Source organism: Paramisgurnus dabryanus, chromosome 4 (genome assembly GCF_030506205.2).
Source record: "Paramisgurnus dabryanus chromosome 4, PD_genome_1.1, whole genome shotgun sequence".
Lineage (NCBI taxonomy): Eukaryota > Metazoa > Chordata > Actinopteri > Cypriniformes > Cobitidae > Paramisgurnus > Paramisgurnus dabryanus.
This window is the reverse complement of record NC_133340.1, coordinates 49,556,905-49,576,693: the sequence shown is the minus strand read 5'-3', so window position 1 is coordinate 49,576,693 and position 19,789 is coordinate 49,556,905. Positions and strand designations below refer to the sequence as shown.

The window sequence follows — 19,789 nt, the reverse complement described above, 5'->3', positions numbered from 1 at the left end:
GCCTACACATATGATTCAAGCCCCATGATGATATCTCAAACGCCTCTCGAGTTATGGCCGTTTAAATGTTTTAAGCTCCGCCCAGTTCGATTTTTGGCCACTCCTTGCGTGTTTGAATACAAATTTCAACTTTTTTTCGATAATTATTCATACTCCCACTCCACAGAATCAATCAGCTTTCGTTAGGTTCAGATCGGATGAAAAACCTAGGACTAGTTCGCAAAAGTAGGTTTGAACGTTATCGCCAATAACTAAAGAACCATTTGATTGACAACAACGCTTTAAGAGGCAAAGTTTTTCGTCATGAACCGATCTATCATATGATGTCAGGTTTGTGTATGTATGTCAAACGTCACGTGATACAGGCACCGACATACGGTATTACGCCCCCTAGTGGCCAAATGACACCATAATTCTTACAGACCTTCTAGAGCAGTACACGAACAAGCACAGTGAGTGTCGTTCCGATCGACCTTCGTTAACCCTGTCAAATCAGCCCTCACACTTCATTGGCCGATGACGGCCATGTTTTTGCAGATACGCCAATGTCCTTCTAGAACCTCATGGTACATTGCACAAAGACACACCATACCAAATATGAAGTGTATCGGGCTTACGGTTGTGTAGTGATAGCCATTTTCGACCCTCAAGCTTATTATAGCGCCACCTAGTGGCCAAAATCCGCGTATTTTTTCCTGTGACCCCGGAGTGAGCTGATACACATGTGTACCAAACCGCGTTAAGATATCTCTAACCGTTCACGAGTTATAGCCATTTTCCTGGAGATAGTCTACTTCCGGTATTGAATTTTGGCGCCCCTTAGTGACACTGAAGCGAAATTACACATTCTGTTCGATAATTATTTACCTACTCACTCCACAGATTTCTCCTGCGTTGGAACGATTCCGATCGGGCGAAAAACCTAGGACTAGTTCAGTTTGGCTTGAAATGCATACTATGCAAATTAGCGAAAAATATTTGCATACCGGAAATGAAATCGGAGATATACATTTTTTAAGTTTGGAGCCAAGGATTACAATGATACCAAACACTTGAGTGTAGGATGTCCGGTTTAGGAGTTATGAGCCCCAACGCGTCGGGCATTGCTATAGCGCCACCTATGGGCCGATTTGGCTGATTCACTGTATCTGAGTAGCCTGCTAATATACAACCAGTTGACCAAGTGGCAAGTTTCTACGACTTACGGTTTGTGCTGGGCGACGCGTTTTATGGCGGAAAAATAATAATAATAATAATAATAATAATAATAATAATAATAATAATAAAACAGACAAATACAATAGGTTTTCAGCACTTCGTGCTCGAAACCCTAAATATAGCTGCAAGCAGCGATTACCGGGGTTCAAGCGATTTGGGACATTAAGACCATTAAGGGCATGGCTGTGTAGATTTGCTGCATTGTACAAAATAAATGATGAAAAATAAGATACCAGACACACGTGTTCAAAGTTATTAGCAAAAATTGCTATCGTTCAGTGAAATGTCTCCCTCTCTTCTCACGGAACATTGACAAATAGAACACTGAAGGAAATGTTTGTGGTGCTTGCAATGGCAAAACTCGGGTCACAAAATGTTAAAATAGGGTTAATGAGTCAAAAGAGCCGAACCCCACGTCTCTACGATGTTCTGATACAGAGATACAGCTTGCTAAATGGTTGCTAGGGTATTCTCATTGGTTGCTAGGGAGTGACTTGCAATCCATCAATGATTATACTCAAAGCCATGAAAGGAATAATCCATGATGACTCATGATTTTTAAATGTAAGGTTACAGTATTTTTAAGTGAAAATAACAAATTACCACTAGGTGGCGCTATGACAAACTCGTGCATGGAATCTCAGGTCATGACTGTGTTACATCTAGCTAGTATCATGGCTGTACACTTTAGTTTATTGAAAAAACAGTTGTTTGACCATAGGGTTTGCTCAATGTCATAGGTTTTGTTAAATTATGAGGCCAACTAGTGGTGCAGGCATACCATTTTTTTTTGTATTGCCTCAGACTGTGCTCAGACATCAGCGTATCAAATCTGGTGAAAAAATATCATTTCGTTGCGGAGTTATAACCATTTATGTGTAAAAACACAAAATTTTGAGGTAATTTTTCGTTTTTTGCAATTTTCGGCCATTTCTGATGAAAATTTTAACATAACGCCAATAGAACTTTTTGTTCAGAAGGTAATACAATGTTCTTCCTATGGTCGTTTCGAGTCGATCGGAATAACCCTCGCGGAGTTATTCGCGCGTGTTTTTTAAGCGCTATTTTCCTGTGCAGAACCAACCGTAAAGCAAAACCTGGCATGCTTGGTATCGTTGGACTCGGCAACAATTCAGGACTCCAAAGAAAAAAGTTGCATGAAAATATGTTAAACTCAGCCTAAGTTATAAGCGTTTAAATGATTCGTCTGACCACTAGGTGGCGCTGTGACGAAACGACGCATGCCACCTCAGGCCATGACTGTCATCACAAGTACCAAGTGTCGTGTTAATACTTCATTCCTGTCCGCAGTTATATCCAATAAATCCCTAGTGGCTGCGCACACTTCAGACGTTTGGGCGTGGCATGTCGACCGTGAGACGAAAGTTCAACTTTTTTTCAATAATTATTGATATTCGAACTCCAAGGAACATTTTAGCACCAAAACGATTCCGATCGAGCGAAAAACCTAGGACTAGTTCGTTTTTATTTTTTTCGACAAAATCAAAAATAGCGGAAAATTTTTAATGACGGAAATGAAATCGGAGATATACATTTTGTTCGTCTTGACACAAGGAATCCAGGAATATAAGACACTTGACATTTGGACAAGAATTGTCGAAGTTATGAGCATCAACGCGTTTGCCATTGCTGTAGCGCCCCCCATAGGCCGATTGGGATGACACTCTGTCATCTTCGCGCACGAATGAGACCTACCATTTGGCCAAGTCTCAAGTCTCTAGGCCTTACGGTTTGGTCTGCACGATCCGTTTTACGGCAGAAGAAAAATAATAAAAAATATAGCTGCAAGCAGCGATTACCGGGGTTCAAGCGATTTGGGACATTAAGACCTTTAAGGGCATGGCTGTGTAGATTTGCTGCATTGTACAAAATAAATGATGAAAAATAAGATACCAGACACACGTCTTCAAAGTATCAGCAAAAAAGTGCTATCATTCAGTGAAATGTCTCCCTCTCTTCTCACGGAACATTGACAAATGGAACAATGAAAGAAATGTTTGTGGTGCTTGCATTGGCAAAACTCGGGTCACAAAATTTTAAAATAGTGTTAATGAGTCAAAAGAACTGAACCCCATGTCTCTACGATGTTCTGATACAGAGATACAGCTCTTGCTAAATGGTTGCTAGGGTATTCTCATTGCTTGCTAGGGAGTGACTTGCAATCCACCAATGATTATACTCAAAGCCATGAAAGGAATAATCCATGATGACTCATGATTTTAAAGGTAAGGTTACAGTATTTTTAAGTGAAAATAACAAATTACCACTAGGTGGCGCTATGACAAACTCGTGCATGGAATCTCAGATCATGACTGTGTTACATCTAGCTAGTATCATGGCTGTACACTTTAGTTTATTGAAAAAACAGTTGTATGACCATTGGGTTTGCTCAATGTCATAGGTTTTGTTAAATTATGAGGCCAACTAGTGGTGCAGGCATACCATTTTTTTTGTATTGCCTCAGCTTGTGCTCAGACATCAGCGTATCAAATCTGGTGAAAAAATATCATTTCGTTGCGGAGTTATATCCATTTATGTGTAAAAACACAAAATTTTGAGGTAATTTTTCGTTTTTTGCAATTTTCGGCCATTTCTGATGGAAATTTTAACATAACGCCAATAGAACTTTTTGTTCAGAAGGTAATACAATGTTCTTCCTATGGTCGTTTCGAGTCGATCGGAATAACCCTCGCGGAGTTATTCGCGCTTGTTTTTTAAGCGCTATTTTCCTGTGCAGAACCAACCGTAAAGCAAAACCTGGCATGCTTGATATCGTTGGACTCGGCAACAATTCAGGACTCCAAAGAAAAAAGTTGCATGAAAATACATTAAACTCAGCCTAAGTTATAAGCGTTTAAATGATTCGTCTGACCACTAGGTGGCGCTGTGACGAAACGACGCATGCCACCTCAGGCCATGACTGTCATCACAAGTGCCAAGTGTCGTGTTGATACTTCATTCCTGTCCGCAGTTATAGCCAATAAATCCCTAGTGGCTGCGCACACTTCAGACGTTTGGGCGTGGCATGTCGACCGTGAGTCGAAAGTTCAACTTTTTTTCAATAATTATTGATATTCGAACTCTAAGGAACATTTTAGCACCGAAACGATTCCGATCGAGCGAAAAACCTAGGACTAGTTCGTTTTTATTTTTTTCGACAAAATCGAAAATAGCGGAAAATTTTTAATGACGGAAATGAAATCGGAGATATACATTTTGTTCGTCTTGACGCAAGGAATCCAGGGATATAAGACACTTGACATTTGGACAAGAATTGTGGAAGTTATGAGCATCAACGCGTTTGCCATCGCTGTAGCGCCCCCCATAGGCCGATTGGGATGACACTCTGTCAACTTCGCGCACGAATGAGACCTACCATTTGGCCAAGTCTCAAGTCTCTAGGCCTTACGGTTTGGTCTGCACGATCCGTTTTACGGCAGAAGAAAAATAATAAAAATAATAATAATAATAATAATAATAATTAAAGCTGCAAGCAGCGTTTACCGGGTTTCGAGCATTAAAGCACATACAACATGTCAGATGTCGTCGACCAGGCTGATACACCACATCGCATCCAGAAAAACGTAAGAGATGGTCAGAAACGGTTCAGACAGACTATGTAGCTTACACACAGGTGCACCTATAGGACAAACATGTCACATCCTTAATGTTAAGTCATTCTGATAATTTGTTAACGAGAATTAGTTTTTCAGATTTATACCGTAAAATACAATTCAGAAATGGCCGTGTTTAGTTGAATTACAAGGCCATTGAGTCGGCTTCAAGCGATTTGGGACCTTAAGACCTTTCAGGGCATGCCTGTGTAGTTTTGCTGAATTGTACAAAATAAATTATAAAAAATAAGCTACCTCACACACCTGTTCAAAGTCAGCAGCAAAAAAGGTGCTATCATTCAGTGAAATGTCTCCCTCTCTTCTCACGAAGCATTGACAAATAGAACACTGAAGGAAATGTTTGTGGTGCTTACAGTGGCAAAACTTGGGTCACAAAATGTTAAAATAGTGTAAAAAAGTCAAAAGAGCCGAACCCCATATCTCTACGATGTTCTGATACAAAGATACAGCTCATGCTAAATGGTTGCTAGGGTATTCTGATTGGTTGCTAGGGAGTGAATTGCAATCCACCAATGATTATACTCAAAGCCATGAAAGGCATAATCCACGATGACTCATGATTTTAGATATAAGGTTGCAGTATTTTTAAGTCAAAATAACAAATAACCACTAGGTGGCGCTATGAAAAACTTGTGCATGCAACGTCATGAATGTGTTACATCTAGCTAGTATCATGGCTATACACTTAAGTTTAGTGAAAAAAACTGTTGTATGACCATTGTGCTAGCTCAACGTCAAAGGTTTTGTTCAATTATGAGGCCAACTAGTGGTGCAGGCATACCATTTTTTTTGTATTGCCTCAGACTCTGCTCAGACATCAGCGTATCAAATCTGGTAAAAAAATATCATTTCGTTGCGGAGTTATAACCATTTATGTGTAAAAAACACAAAATTTGGAGTAAATTTTTCGTTTTTTGCAATTTTCGGCCATTTCTGATGGAAATTTTAACATAATGCCAATAGAACTTTTTGTTCAGAAGGTAATACAATATTCTTCCTATGGTCGTTTCGAGTCGATCGGAGGAACCCTCGCGGAGTTATTCGCGCATGTTTTTTAAGCGCTATTTTCCTGTGCAGAACCAACCGTAAAGCAAAACCTGGCATGCTTGGTATCATTGGACTCGGCAACAATTCAGGACTCCAAGGAAAAACGTCGCATGAAAATACGTTAAACTCAGCCGAAGTTATAAGCATTATTCGATTCGTATGACCACTAGGTGGCGCTGTGACGAAACGATGCATGAAACCTCAGGCCATGACTCTCATCACAAGTACCAAGTGTCGTGTTGATACTTCATTCCTGTCCCCAGTTATAGCCAATAATGTTCTAGTGCCTGCCCACAATTCAGACGTGTGGGCGTGGCATGTTGACCGTGAGTCGAAAGTTCAACTTTTTTTTGATAATTATTGATATTCAAACTCCAAGGAACATTTTAGCACTGGAATGATTCCGATCGGGCGAAAAACCTAGGACTAGTTCGTTTTTATTTTTTTCGACAAAATCGAAAATAGCGGAAAATTTTTCATGACGGAAATGAAAACGGAGATATACATTTTTTAAGTTTGGAGCAAGGGATTACAATGATACCAAACACTTGAGTGTATGATGGCCGGTTTAGGAGTTATGAGCCCAAACGCGTCGGGCATTGCTATAGCGCCACCTATGGGCCGATTTGGCTGGTTCACTGTATCTGAGTAGCCTGCTAATATACAACCAGTTGACCAAGTGGCAAGTTTCTACGACTTACGGTTTGTGCTGGGCGACGCGTTTTATGGCGGAAAAATAATAATAATAATAATAATAATAATAATAAAACAGACAAATACAATAGGTTTTCAGCACTTCGTGCTCGAAACCCTAATAATAATAATAAAAATCAGTACAAATACAATAGGGTTTCAGCCCTTCGGGCTTGAACCCCTAATAATAATAATAATAATAATAAAAATCAGTACAAATACAATAGGGTTTCAGCCCTTCGGGCTTGAACCCCTAATTATTATAAAAAGAAAACTAACGGATACAATAGGGGTCTTCGCCCATTCTGGGCTTGACCCCTAAATATAGCTGCAAGCAGCAATGCCGGGGTCAAGCCGAAAAGGGCACAGAAGGGTGTAAAGTTGAGATTGGATAAGAATACTAAAGAACCTAGGTAAACCTCATGATTTCAAATGAAAAAAACGCAAAAGTAATCAACAAAAATAATCTATGTTCTTGTCTAATGCAATCGTCCTTCTGTTATTGACAATCATGGAACATTAGAGCACGGAAGGACACGTGAGTGATGTATGCAGTGGCATAACATGGGTCACAACATGTTACAACAAGTTAAATCAGTCAAAAGAGACCATCCCCATGTCTCTACGATGTTCTGATGCAGAGAAAAAGCTCTTTCAAAAACAGTTGATTAGGTAATCTCATTGGTTGCTAGAGAGTAGATTCACATCCACCAGCGATAATAGTCCAAGCCATGAAATGAAGAATCCATGATGACTTATGATTTTAGATGTGTTGTTGCAGTAGTTTTAGGCAAAAATTGCTATTTTCTATCTCCAAGCCACTAGGTGGCGCTATGACAAAATTGTGCATGCAACCTCAGGGCATGACTGCGTTACATTTAGCTAGTTTTCTGACTATACACTTTAGTTCAGCAAAGAAATAGTTGTATGACCATAGGGCTTGCTTGATATGAAAGGTTTTGTCCAATTATAAGGCCAACTAGTGGTGAAGGCATACCAATGTTTTTGTGTGACCTCAGACTCTGCTCGTACATCAGCGTATCAAATCTGGTGAAAAAATCTCTTTTCGTTGCGAAGTTATAACCATTTATGTGTAAAAAACACAAAATTCAAAGGTAATTTCTCGTTTTTTGCAATTTTCGGCCATTTCTGATGAAAATTTTAATATAACGCCAATAGAACTTTTTGTTCAGAAGGTAATGCAATATTCTTCCTATGGTGTTTTCGAGTCGATCAGAATAACGCTCGCGAAGATATTCGCGCTTGTTTTTTAAGTGCTGTTTTGCTGCGCAGGGCTAACCGTAAGGCGAAATCTGGCATGTTTGGTATCGTTGGACTCGGCGACTACCCAGGACTCCTAAAAATCAAGTCCCGTCAAAATACGTTTATCACAGCCAAAGTTATAGGCGTATAAAACATTCGTCTGGCCAGTAGGTGGCGCTGCGACGAAACTGTGCATGCACCCTCAGTTCCTGACTGGCATCTCAAGAACCAAGTGTCGTGTCAATAGGCCTAAGTTTGACGAAGATAAAGCCTAAAATCTGTTTTTTTGCGCTCTACGTAAAATTCGTTAAGGTGGTATTTGACAACGGATTGCTGTATCGAAATTCTTTTGATAACTTTTTGCCATGAGTGTCTCAAGATGATACATACCAATTTTCGTGGCAATCGGACAAAAGCTCTAGGACGAGTTCGAAAAAGTAGGTTTTTCAAATAATTCAAAATGGCGGGAAAATTTTCATGACGGAAAATGACGTCATAGAGTGTAATCGAATCGTCTTGAGCCAAGGAATCAGAGGAAGCAAGAATTTTGTTTCTAGGACTTACGGATCAGAAGTTATAAGCAAAAACATAAGTGCAATTTTGGACTGTTGGTGGCGCTAGCGGGTTTGACATAGAGACTCCAAATTTGCTGTGGGGACACATTGGAGTGTCCTTTATCAGTGTGCCAAATTTCATAACTTTCCCACGTACGGTTCTATGGGCTGCCATAGACCGCAATGGCGGAAGAAGAATAACTAATAAATATAGCTGCAAGCAGCAATCACCGGGGTCAAGCCAAAAAGGGCACAGCAGAAAGTAAAGTTGACTTCGGATGAGCAGTTTAAAGTACCTAGGAAAATCTCTTGATTTCAGACAAAACAATATAACAGTTATCAGCAAAAAAGCTGTTCTCATTTAGTGAAATCTCTCCCTCTCTTTCGACGAGCATTGATAACTAGAACACTGACGTAAAAATGAGTGGTGCTTGCAGTGGCAATACTCAGCTCACAAAATGTTACAGTGGTGTTAATGAGTCAAAAGAGCCCACCCCCGTGTCTCTACGATGTTCTGACGCAGAGATATAGCTCTTGCAAAAACGGTTGATAAGGTATTCTCATTGGTTGCTAGGGAGTGAATTGGCAACCACCAGTGATTATAGTCAAAGCCATGAAAGGAATAATCCATGATGACTCATGGTTTTAGATGTGTTGTTGCAGTAGTTTTAGGCAAAAAATGCCATATTTCTATCTCAAAACCAGTAGGTGGCGCAATGACAAAATTGTGCATGCAACCTCAGGTCATAACTGTGTTACATCTAGCTAGTTTTATGACTATACACTTTATTTTAGGGAAGAAACAGTTGTATGACCATAGGGTGGCTTGATTTCAAAGGTTTTTTTCAATTATAAGGCCAACTAGTGGTGCAAGCATACATTTTTTTTGTGTAACCTCAGACTGTGGTCGTACATCAGCGTATCAAATCTGGTGAAAAAATCTCTTTTCGTTGCGAAGTTATAACCATTTATGTGTAAAAAATGCAAAATTTAAAGGTAATTTTTCGTTTTTTGCATTTTTCGGCCATTTCTGATAAAAATTTTAATATAACGCCAATAGAACTTTTTGTTCAGAAGGTAACACAATGTTCTTCCTATGGTGTTTTCGAGTCGATCGGAATAACGCTCGGCGAGATATTCGCGCATGTTTTTTAAGTGCTATTTTGCTGCACAGGGTTAACCGTATGACGAATCCTGGCATGTTTGGTATCGTTGGACTCGGCGACTACTCAGGACTCCAAAAAATCAAGTCCCGTGAAAATACTTTTATCGCAGTCAAAGTTATAGGCGTATAGAACATTCGTCTGGCCACTAGGTGGCGCTGCAACGAAACTGTGCATGCACCCTCAATTCCTGACTGGCATCTCAAGTACCAAGTGTCGTGTCAATAGGCTTAAGTTTGGCGAAGATACAGCCTAAACTCTGTTTTTTTGCGCTCTATGTAAAATTCGTTGACGCGCTATACGAGAACGGATTGGTTTATCGAAATTCTTTTAATAACTTTTTGCCTTGAGTGTCTCTAGATGCTGCATACCGATTTTCGTGGCAATCGGGTAAAAACTCTAGGACGAGTTCGCAAAAGTAGGTTTTACGAATAATTCAAAATGGCGGAAAAATTTTAATGACGGAAAATAACGTCATAGGGTCTAATCGAATCGTCTTGAGCCAAGGAATCAGAGGAAACAAGAATTTCGTTTCTAGGACTTACGGATCATAAGTTATAAGCAAAAACGTAAGTGCAACTTTGGACTGTTGGTGGCGCTAGCGGGTTTGAGATAGAGACTCCAAATTTGCTATGGGGACACATTGGACTGTCCTTTATCAGTGTGCCAAATTTCATAACTTTCCTAGGTACGGTTCTATGGGCTGCCATAGACCGCAATGGCGGAAGAAGAAGAAGAAGAAGAAGCAGAATAATAATAATAATAAGAAAACTAACAAATACAATAGGGGTCTTCGCCCCTTCGGGGCTTGACCCCTAATAAATATAGCTGCAAGCAGCAATCACCGGGGTCAAGCCAAAAAGGGCACAGCAGAAAGTAAAGTTGACTTCGGATGAGCAGTTTAAAGAACCTGGGAAAATCTCTTGATTTCAGAAAAACAATATAACAGTTATCAGCAAAAAAGCTGTTCTCATTTAGTGAAATCTCTCCCTCTCTTTCGTCGAGCATTGATAACTAGAACACTGACGTAAAAATGAGTGGTGCTTCTAGTGGCAATACTCAGCTCACAAAATGTTACAGTGGTGTTAATGAGTCAAAAGAGCCCACCCCCATGTCTCTGCGATGTTCTGATGCAGAGAAAAAGCTCTTGCAAAAACAGTTGATAACGTATTCTCATTGGTTGCTAGAGAGTAAATGGACATCCACTAGTGATTATAGTCAAAGCCATGAAAGGAATAATCCATGATGACTCATGGTTTTAGATGTGTTGTTGCAGTAGTTTTAGGCAAAAAATGCGTTATTCTATCTCAAAACCAGTAGGTGGCGCAATGACAAAATTGTGCATGCAACCTCAGGTCATAACTGTGTTACATCTAGCTATTTTTATGACTATACACTTTAGTTTAGTGAAGAAACAGTTGTATGACCATAGGGTGGCTTGATTTCAAAGGTTTTGTTAAATTATAAGGCCAACTAGTAGTGCAACCATACAATTTTTTTTGTGTAGCCTCAGACTGTGGTCGTACATCAGCGTATCAAATATGGTGAAAAAATCTCTTTGCGTTACGAAGTTATAGCCATTTATGTGTAAAAACACAAAATTTAAAGGTAATTTTTCGTTTTTTGCAATTTTCGGCCATTTCTGATGAAAATTTTAATACAATGCCAATAGAACTTTTTGTTCAGAAGGTAATGCAATATTCTTCCTATGATGTTTTCGAGTCGATCAGAATTACGCTCGCGGAGATATTCGCGCGTGTTTTTTAAGTGCTTTTTTGCCGCGCAGGGTTAACCGTAAGGCCAATTCTGGCATGTTTGGTATCGTTGGACTCGGCAACTATTCAGGACTCCAAGGAAACAAGTCCCATGAAAATACGTCGATCACAGCCAAAGTTATAGGTGTGTAAAACATTCGTCTTACCACTAGGTGGCGCTGCGACGAAACTGGGCATGCACTCTCAGTTCCTGACTGGCATCACAAGTACCAAGTGTCGTTTCAATAGGATTAAGTTTGGCGAAGATACAGCCTCAAATCCGTTTTTTTGCACTCTACGTAAAATTTGTTGACGCGGTTTACGCAAACAGATTGGCGAATCGACATGAATTCCATAACTTTTTGCCGTGAGGGTCTGTAGATGCTACATACCGATTTTCGTGGAAATCGGGCAAAAGCTCTAGGACGAGTTCGCAAAAGTAGGTTTTACGAATAATTCAAAATGGCGGAAAAATTTTCATGACGGAAAATGACGTCATAGGGTCCAGTCGAATCGTCTTGAGCCAAGGAATCAGAGGAAACAAGAATTTCGTTTCTAGGACGTACGGGTCAGAAGTTATAAACAAAAACGTAAGTTCAACTTTAGACTGTTGGTGGCGCTAGAGGGTTGGAGTTAGAGACTCCAAATTTGCTGTGGGGACACATTGGACTGTCCTTTATCAGTGTGCCAAATTTCATAACTTTCCTACGTACGGTTCTATGGGCTGCCATAGACCGCAATGGCGGAGGAAGAAGAATAATAATAATAATAATAAATATAGCTGCAAGCAGCAATGCCGGGGTCAAGCCGAAAAGGGCACAGAAAGATGAAAAATTTAGTTTGGATTAGCAGATTAAAGAACCTAGGTAAACCTAATGATAACAGATAAAAAACGGCAATGTAACCAACAAAAATAATCTATGTTCTTGTCTACTGTGATCGTCCTTCTGTTATTGACAATCATGGAACATTAGAGCACTGAAGGACTTGTGAGTGCTGTTTGCAGTGGTAAAACATAGGACACATCATGTTACAGCAAGTTTAATGAGTCAAAAGAGACCACCCCCGTGTCTCTACGATGTTCTGATGCAGAGATATAGCTCTTGCAAAATACGGTTGATAAGGTATTCTCATTGGTTGCTAGGGAGTGAATTGGCAACCACCAGTGATTATAGTCAAAGCCATGAAATGAATAATCCATGATGACTCATGGTTTTAGATGTGTTGTTGTTGTAGTTTTAGGCAAAAAATGCCATATTCTATCTCAAAACCAGTAGGTGGCGCAATGACAAAATTGGCATGCAACATCAGGGGCCCTATCTTGCACCCAGCGCAATTGACTTTGTCAATGACGCATGTATCATTCGTATTTTGCGCCGGCGCACAGCGGGGTTTTTCCCTCCACAGATGCACGTCAGCAAACTAGGGAATGAACTTGCGCTCCCTGGGCGGTTCAGCGCAAAAAGGAGGCGTGTTGCGGCGCAAACCATCTCTTATGCAATTTTGCAGTTTGAAAAAACAATTGCGCTACTAACCAAAAAAAACTAGTCTAAAGTCAGTGGCGCGTTGCGCGTGGTTCATTATGCTATTTTAAGGGCGCATGCTTGACCATAATGTATAGTGTGCACAACGCGCATACACTTTGCTTATCTAATCTACACAGATGCAACAGTTATTTTTGCAAATCATAAATTGTTACACTTAAAAATATTAATACACGAGATAAGGGGAATCATAGTGGTGAGCATTGTGGTGATAGTTTTTATTTATTCTCATGCAAATAACGATTAAAATATTTTCATAACTTTGTTGTGTGGCTGTATTACGTTTATTTTATGTAAATAATAGTTAAAATGTTTTCATAAGAAACCTTAATGTATATGAACTTGATTTGTAAGAGTACTTTTAGGGTTGGACCTTGCTTGCGTTTCTTGGGTCCGATTTCAAAGCCCCCAAACCCTTTCAGCGGTGAGGGTGGACGCAGCGATGTCCTCTGCTGGCGTCAAGTCCTGAGGCAGATCCACCTCCCGTTACACGGCGTGCCCGATTTATGCTGGCAAGCGTGGGATTCCCCCGTACAAGGACGTCGGTCTCCTCGGCTGTGAACCGCTCCTGGCGTGCGCCTGGTAAATCCGTCATAATAATAGCAACCCGCCATGGAACTTGCGCCATTGCGTTTAAAGGGAATGTTGGCTAGCGTTCTGATTGGTTTATTTGACATTACGCCCTAACCACACCTATGAATAATGAACCTACTTCAGACCAACCCCTTATTGATTTGCGCCCGGCGCAAGAGTTATTTCTCACGCCGGGAAAATAGCAACAGCGCCCAAGATCCGCCCACAAACTCACTTGCGCGTTGCGCTTCGCACTTGCGTTTCAGATCGTTAAAATAGAGCCCCAGGTCATGATTGTGTTCCATCTAGCTAGTTTTATGACTATACACTTTAGTTTAGTGAAGAAACAGTTGTATGACCATAGGGCTGGCTTGATATCAAAGATTTTGTTTAATTATAAGGCCAACTAGTGGTGCAAGCATACAACTTTTTTTTGTGTGGCTTTAGAATGTGTTCATACATCAGCGTATCAAATCTGGTGAAAAAATCTATTTTCGTTACGAAGTTACAACCATTTATGTGTAAAAACACAAAATTAGAAGGTAATTTTTCGTTTTTTTCCATTTTCGGCCATTTCTGATGAAAATTTTAATATAACGCCAATAGAACTTTTTGTTCAGAAGGTAATGCAATGTTCTTCCTATGGTGTTTTCGAGTCGATCGGAATAACGCTCGCGGAGATATTCGCACGTGTTTTTTAAGTGCTGTTTTGCTACGCAGGGCTAACCGTAAGGCGAAATTTGGCATGTTTGGTATCGTTGGACTCAGCGACTATTCAGGACTCCTAAAAATCAAGTCCCGTCAAAATACGTTGATCACAGCCAAAGTTATAGGTGTAAAAAACATCTGTCTGGCCACTAGGTGGCGCTGCGACGAAACTGTGCATGCACACTCAGTTCCTGACTGGCATCACAAGTACCAAGTGTCGTGTCAATAGGCCTAAGTTTGACGAAGATACAGCCTAAAATCTGTTTTTTTGCGCTCTACGTAAAATTTGTTAATGCGCTATACGACAACGGATTGGTTTATCAAAATTCTTTTGATAACTTTTTGCCGTGAGGGTCTCTAGATGCTACATACCAATTTTCGCGGCAATCGGGTAAAAACTCTAGGACGAGTTCGCAAAAGTAGGTTTTACGAATAATTCAAAATGGCGGAAAAAATTTCATGACGGAAAATGACGTCATAGGGTCCAATCGAATTGTCTTGAGCCAAGGAATCAGAGGAAACAAGAATTTAATTTCTAGGACGTACGGATCAGAAGTTATAAGCAAAAACATAAGTTCAACTTTGGACTGTTGGTGGCGCTAGCGGGTTAGAGATAGAGACTCCAAATTTGCTGTGGGGACACATTGGACTGTCCTTTATCAGTGTGCCAAATTTCATAACTTTCCTACGTACGGTTCTATGGGCTGCCATAGACCGCAATGGCGGAAGAAGAATAACTAATAATAATAATAAAAAGAAAACTAACAGATACAATAGGGGTCTTCGCCCATTCTGGGCTTGACCCCTAAATATAGCTGCAAGCAGCAATGCCGGGGTCAAGCCAAAAAGGGCACAGAAGAAAGTAAAGTTGAATTCAAATGAGCAGTTTAAAGAACCTAGGAAAATCTCTTGATTTCAGACTAAATAATATAACAGTTATCAGCAAAAAAGCTGTGTTTTCATTCAGTGTAATCTCTTCCTCTCCTCTCGAACAGCATTGACAACTAGAACACTGAAGAAAATGTGAGTGGTGCTTGCAGTGGCAATTCTCAGCTCACAAAATGTTACAGTGGTGTTAATGAGTCAAAAGAGACCACCCCCATGTCTCTACGATGTTCTGATGCAGAGATATAGCTCTTGTAAAAAGGGTTGATAAGGTATCCTAATTGGTTGCTAAGGAGTTAATTGGCATGCACCAATGATCTCCAAGCCATGAAAGGAATAATACATGATGAACCAAGATTTTAGATGTACTGTTGGAGTAGTTTTAGGCAAAAATACTATATTTCTATCTCAAAACCATAAGGTGGCGCAATGACAAAGTTGTGCATGTAATCTCAGGTCATAACTGTGTTACATCTAGCTAGTTTTATGACTATACACTTTAGTTTAGTGAAGAAACAGTTGTATGACCATAGGGTGGCTTGATTTCAAAGGTTTTGTTCAATTATAGGGCCACCTACTGGTGCAGGTATACCATTTTTTTTGTGTGGCCTCGGACTCTGCTCATACATCAGTGTATCAAATCTGGTGAAAAAATCTCTTTTCGTTGCGAAGTTATAACCATTTATGTGTAAAAATACAAAATTTCAAGGTAATTTTTCGTTTTTTGCATTTTTCGGCCATTTCTGATAAAAATTTTAATATAACGCCAATAGAACTTTTTGTTCAGAAGGTAACGCAATATTCTTCCTATGGTGTTTTCGAGTCAATCGGAATAACGCTCGCCGAGATATTCGCGCGTGTTTTTTAAGTGCTCTTTTGCTGCGCAGGGTTAACCGTAAGGCGAAATCTGGCATGTTTGGTATCGTTGGACTCGGCAACTATTCAGAACTCCAAAGAAACAAGTCCCGTGAAAATACGTCAATCGGAGCCAAAGTTATAGGGGTTTAAAGCATAAGTCTGACCACTAGGTGGCGCTGTGACGAAACTCTGCATGCACCCTTAGTTCCTGACTGGCATCACAAGTACCAAGTATCGTGTCAATAGGCTTAAGTTTGGCGAAGATACAGCCTCAAATCCGTTTTTTTGTGCTCTACTTAAAATTCGTTGACGCGGTTTACGGAAACGGATGGACGAATTGACATGAATTCCATAACTTTTTGCCGTGAGGGTCTATAGATGCTACATACCGATTTTCGTGGAAATCGGGCAAAAGCTCTAGGACGAGTTCGCAAAAGTAGGTTTTACGAATAACTCAAAATGGCGGAAAAATTTTCATGACGGAAAATGACGTCATAGGGTCAAATCGAATCGGCTTGAGCCAAGGAATCAGAGGATACAAGAATTTCGTTTCTAAGACTTACGGATCAAAAGTTATAAGCAAAAACGTAAGTGCAACTTTGGACTGTTGGTGGCGCTAGAGGGTTGGAGTTAGAGACTCCAAATTTGCTGTGGGGACACATTGGACTGTCCTTTATCAGTGTGCCAAATTTCATAACTTTCCTACGTACGGTTCTATGGGCTGCCATAGACCGCAATGGCGGAAGAAGAAGAAGAAGAAGAAGCAGAATAATAATTATAATAATAAGAAAACTAACAAATACAATAGGGGTCTTCGCCCCTTCGGGGCTTGACCCCTAAATATAGCTGCAAGCAGCAATCACCGGGGTCAAGCCAAAAAGGGCACAGCAGAAAGTAAAGTTGACTTCGGATGAGCAGTTTAAAGTACCTAGGAAAATCTCTTGATTTCAGACAAAACAATATAACAGTTATCAGCAAAAAAGCTGTGTTCTCATTAATTGAAATCTCTCCCTCTCTTTCGACGAGCATTGATAACTAGAACACTGACGTAAAAATGAGTGGTGCTTGCAGTGGCAATACTCAGCTCACAAAATGTTACAGTGGTGTTAATGAGTCAAAAGAGCCCACCCCCATGTCTCAACAATGTTCTGACGCAGAGATATAGCTCTTGCAAAAACGGTTGATAAGCTATTCTCATTGGTTGCTAGGGAGTGAATTGGCAACCACAAGTGATTATAGTCAAAGCCATGAAAGGAATAATCCATGATGACTCATGGTTTTAAATGTGTTGTTGCAGTAGTTTTAGGCAAAAATACCATATTCTATCTCAAAACCAGTAGGTGGCACAATGACAACATTGTGCATGCAACATCAGGTCATAACTGTGTTACATCTAGCTAGTTTTATGACTATACACTTTAGTTTAGTGAAGAAACAGTTGTATGACCATAGGGCTGGCTTGATATCAAAGGTTTTGTTCAATTATAGGGGCACCTAGTGGTGCAAGCATACAATTTTTTTTGTGTGGCCTCAAAATATGCTCATACATCAGGGTATCAAATATGGTGAAAAAATCTATTTTGGTTGCGAAGTTATAACCATTTATGTGTAAAAAACACAAAATGTAAAGGTAATTTTTCGTTTTTTGCAATTTTCGGCCATTTCTGATGAAAATTTTAATATAACGCCAATAGAGTTTTTTGTTCAGAAGGTAATGCAATGTTCTTCCTATGGCATTTTCGAGTCGATCGGAATAACGCTCGCGGAGATATTTGAGCGTGTTTTTTAAGGGCTATTTTGCCGCGCAGTGTTAACCGTAAGGCGAATTCTGGCATGTTTGGTATCGTTGGACTCGGCAACTATTCAGAACTCCAAAGAAACAAGTCCCGTGAAAATATGTCAATCGGAGCCAACGTTATAGGCGTTTAAAGCATAAGTCTGACCACTAGGTGGCGCTGTGACGAAACTCTGCATGCACCCTAAGTTCCTGACTCGCATCACAAGTACCAAGTATCGTGTCAATAGGCTTAAGTTTGGCAAAGATACAGCCTCAAATCCGTTTTTTTGCGCTCTACGTAAAATTCGTTGACGCGGTTTACAGAAACGGATGGACGAATTGACATGAATTCCATAACTTTTTGCCGTGAGGGTCTGTAGATGCTGCATACCAATTTTCGCGGCAATCGGTTAAAAACTCTAGGACGAGTTCGCAAAAGTAGGTTTTACGAATAATTCAAAATGGCGGAAAAATTTTCATGACGGAAAATGACGTCATATGGTCCAATCGAATCGTCTTGAGCCAAGGAATCAGAGGAAACAAGTATTTTGTTTCTAGGACTTACGGATCAGAAGTTATAAGCAAAAACATATGTTCAACTTTGGACTGTTGGTGGCGCTAGCGGGTTAGAGATAGAGACTCCAAATTTGCTGTGGGGACACATTGGACTGTCCTTTATCAGTGTGCCAAATTTCATAACTTTCCTACGTACGGTTCTATGGGCTGCCATAGACCGCAATGGCGGAAGAAGAAGAAGAAGAAGAAGAATAATAATAAATATAGCTGCAAGCAGCAATGCCGGGGTCAAGCCAAAAAGGGCACAGAAGAAAGTAAAGTTGAATTCGGATGATCAGTTTAAAGAACCTAAGAAAATCTCTTGATTTCAGACTAAGTAATATAACAGTTATCAGCAAAAAGCTTTGTTTTCATTCAGTGTAATCTCTCCCTCTCTTCTCGAGGAGCATTGACAACTAGAACACTGAAGAAAATGTGAGTGGTGCTTGCAGTGGCAATTCTCAGCTCACAATATGTTACAGTGGTGTTAATGAGTCAAAAGAGACCACCCCCATGTCTCTACGATGTTCTGATGCAGAGATATAGCTCTTGTAAAAAGGATTGATAAGGTATCCTTATTGGTTGCTAAGGAATTAATTGGCATGCACCAATGATCTCCAAGCCATGAAAGGAATAATACATGATGACCCAAGATTTTAGATGTACTGTTGGAGTAGTTTTAGGCAAAAATACCATATTTCTATCTCAAAACCACTAGGTGGCGCAATGACAAAGTTGTGCATGCAACCTCAGTTCATAACTGTGTTACATCTAGCTAGTTTTATGACTATACACTTTAGTTTAGTGAAGAAACAGTTGTATGACCATAGGGTGGCTTGATTTCAAAGGTTTTGTTCAATTATAAGGCCAACTAGTGGTGCAAGCATACAATTTTTTTTGTGTAGCCTCAGACTGTGGTCGTACATCAGCGTATCAAATATGGTGAAAAAATCTCTTTGCGTTACGAAGTTATAACCATTTATGTGTAAAAACACAAAATTTAAAGGTAATTTTTCGTTTTTTGCCATTTTCGGCCATTTCTGATGAAAATTTTAATATAACGCCAATAGAACTTTTTGTTCAGAAGGTAATGCAATGTTCTTCCTATGGTGTTTTCGAGTCGATCAGAATTACGCTCGCGGAGATATTCGCGCGTGTTTGTTAAGTGCTGTTTTGCTGCGCAGGGCTAACCGTAAGGCGAAATCTGGCATGTTTGGTAACGTTGGACTTGGCAACTATTCAGGACTCCAAAAAATTAAGTCCCGTGAAAATACGTTGATCACAGCCAAAGTTATAAGCATGTACAACACTTGTATGACCACTAGGTGGCGCTGTGACGAAACTCTGCATGCACCCTCAGATCCTCACTGGCATCACAACTACCAAGTGTGGCGTCAATAGACATAAGATTGGCGAAGATACACACTAAAACCTGTTTTTTTGCGCTCTACGTAAAATGTGTTGACGCGCTATACAAAAACGGAATGGTTTATCAAAATTCTTTTAATAACTTTTTGCCCTGAGTGTCTCTAGATGCTACA

At 40.0% G+C, this 19,789-nt stretch overlaps 1 long non-coding RNA gene across 1 annotated transcript in view; it reads left to right on the top strand.

Annotated features, from left to right (window-relative positions):
- Window positions 1-19,789, top strand: part of LOC135736114 (uncharacterized) — a 377,783-nt gene that overhangs the window by 292,125 nt on the left and 65,869 nt on the right. The gene's annotated exons all lie outside the window — the stretch shown is intronic.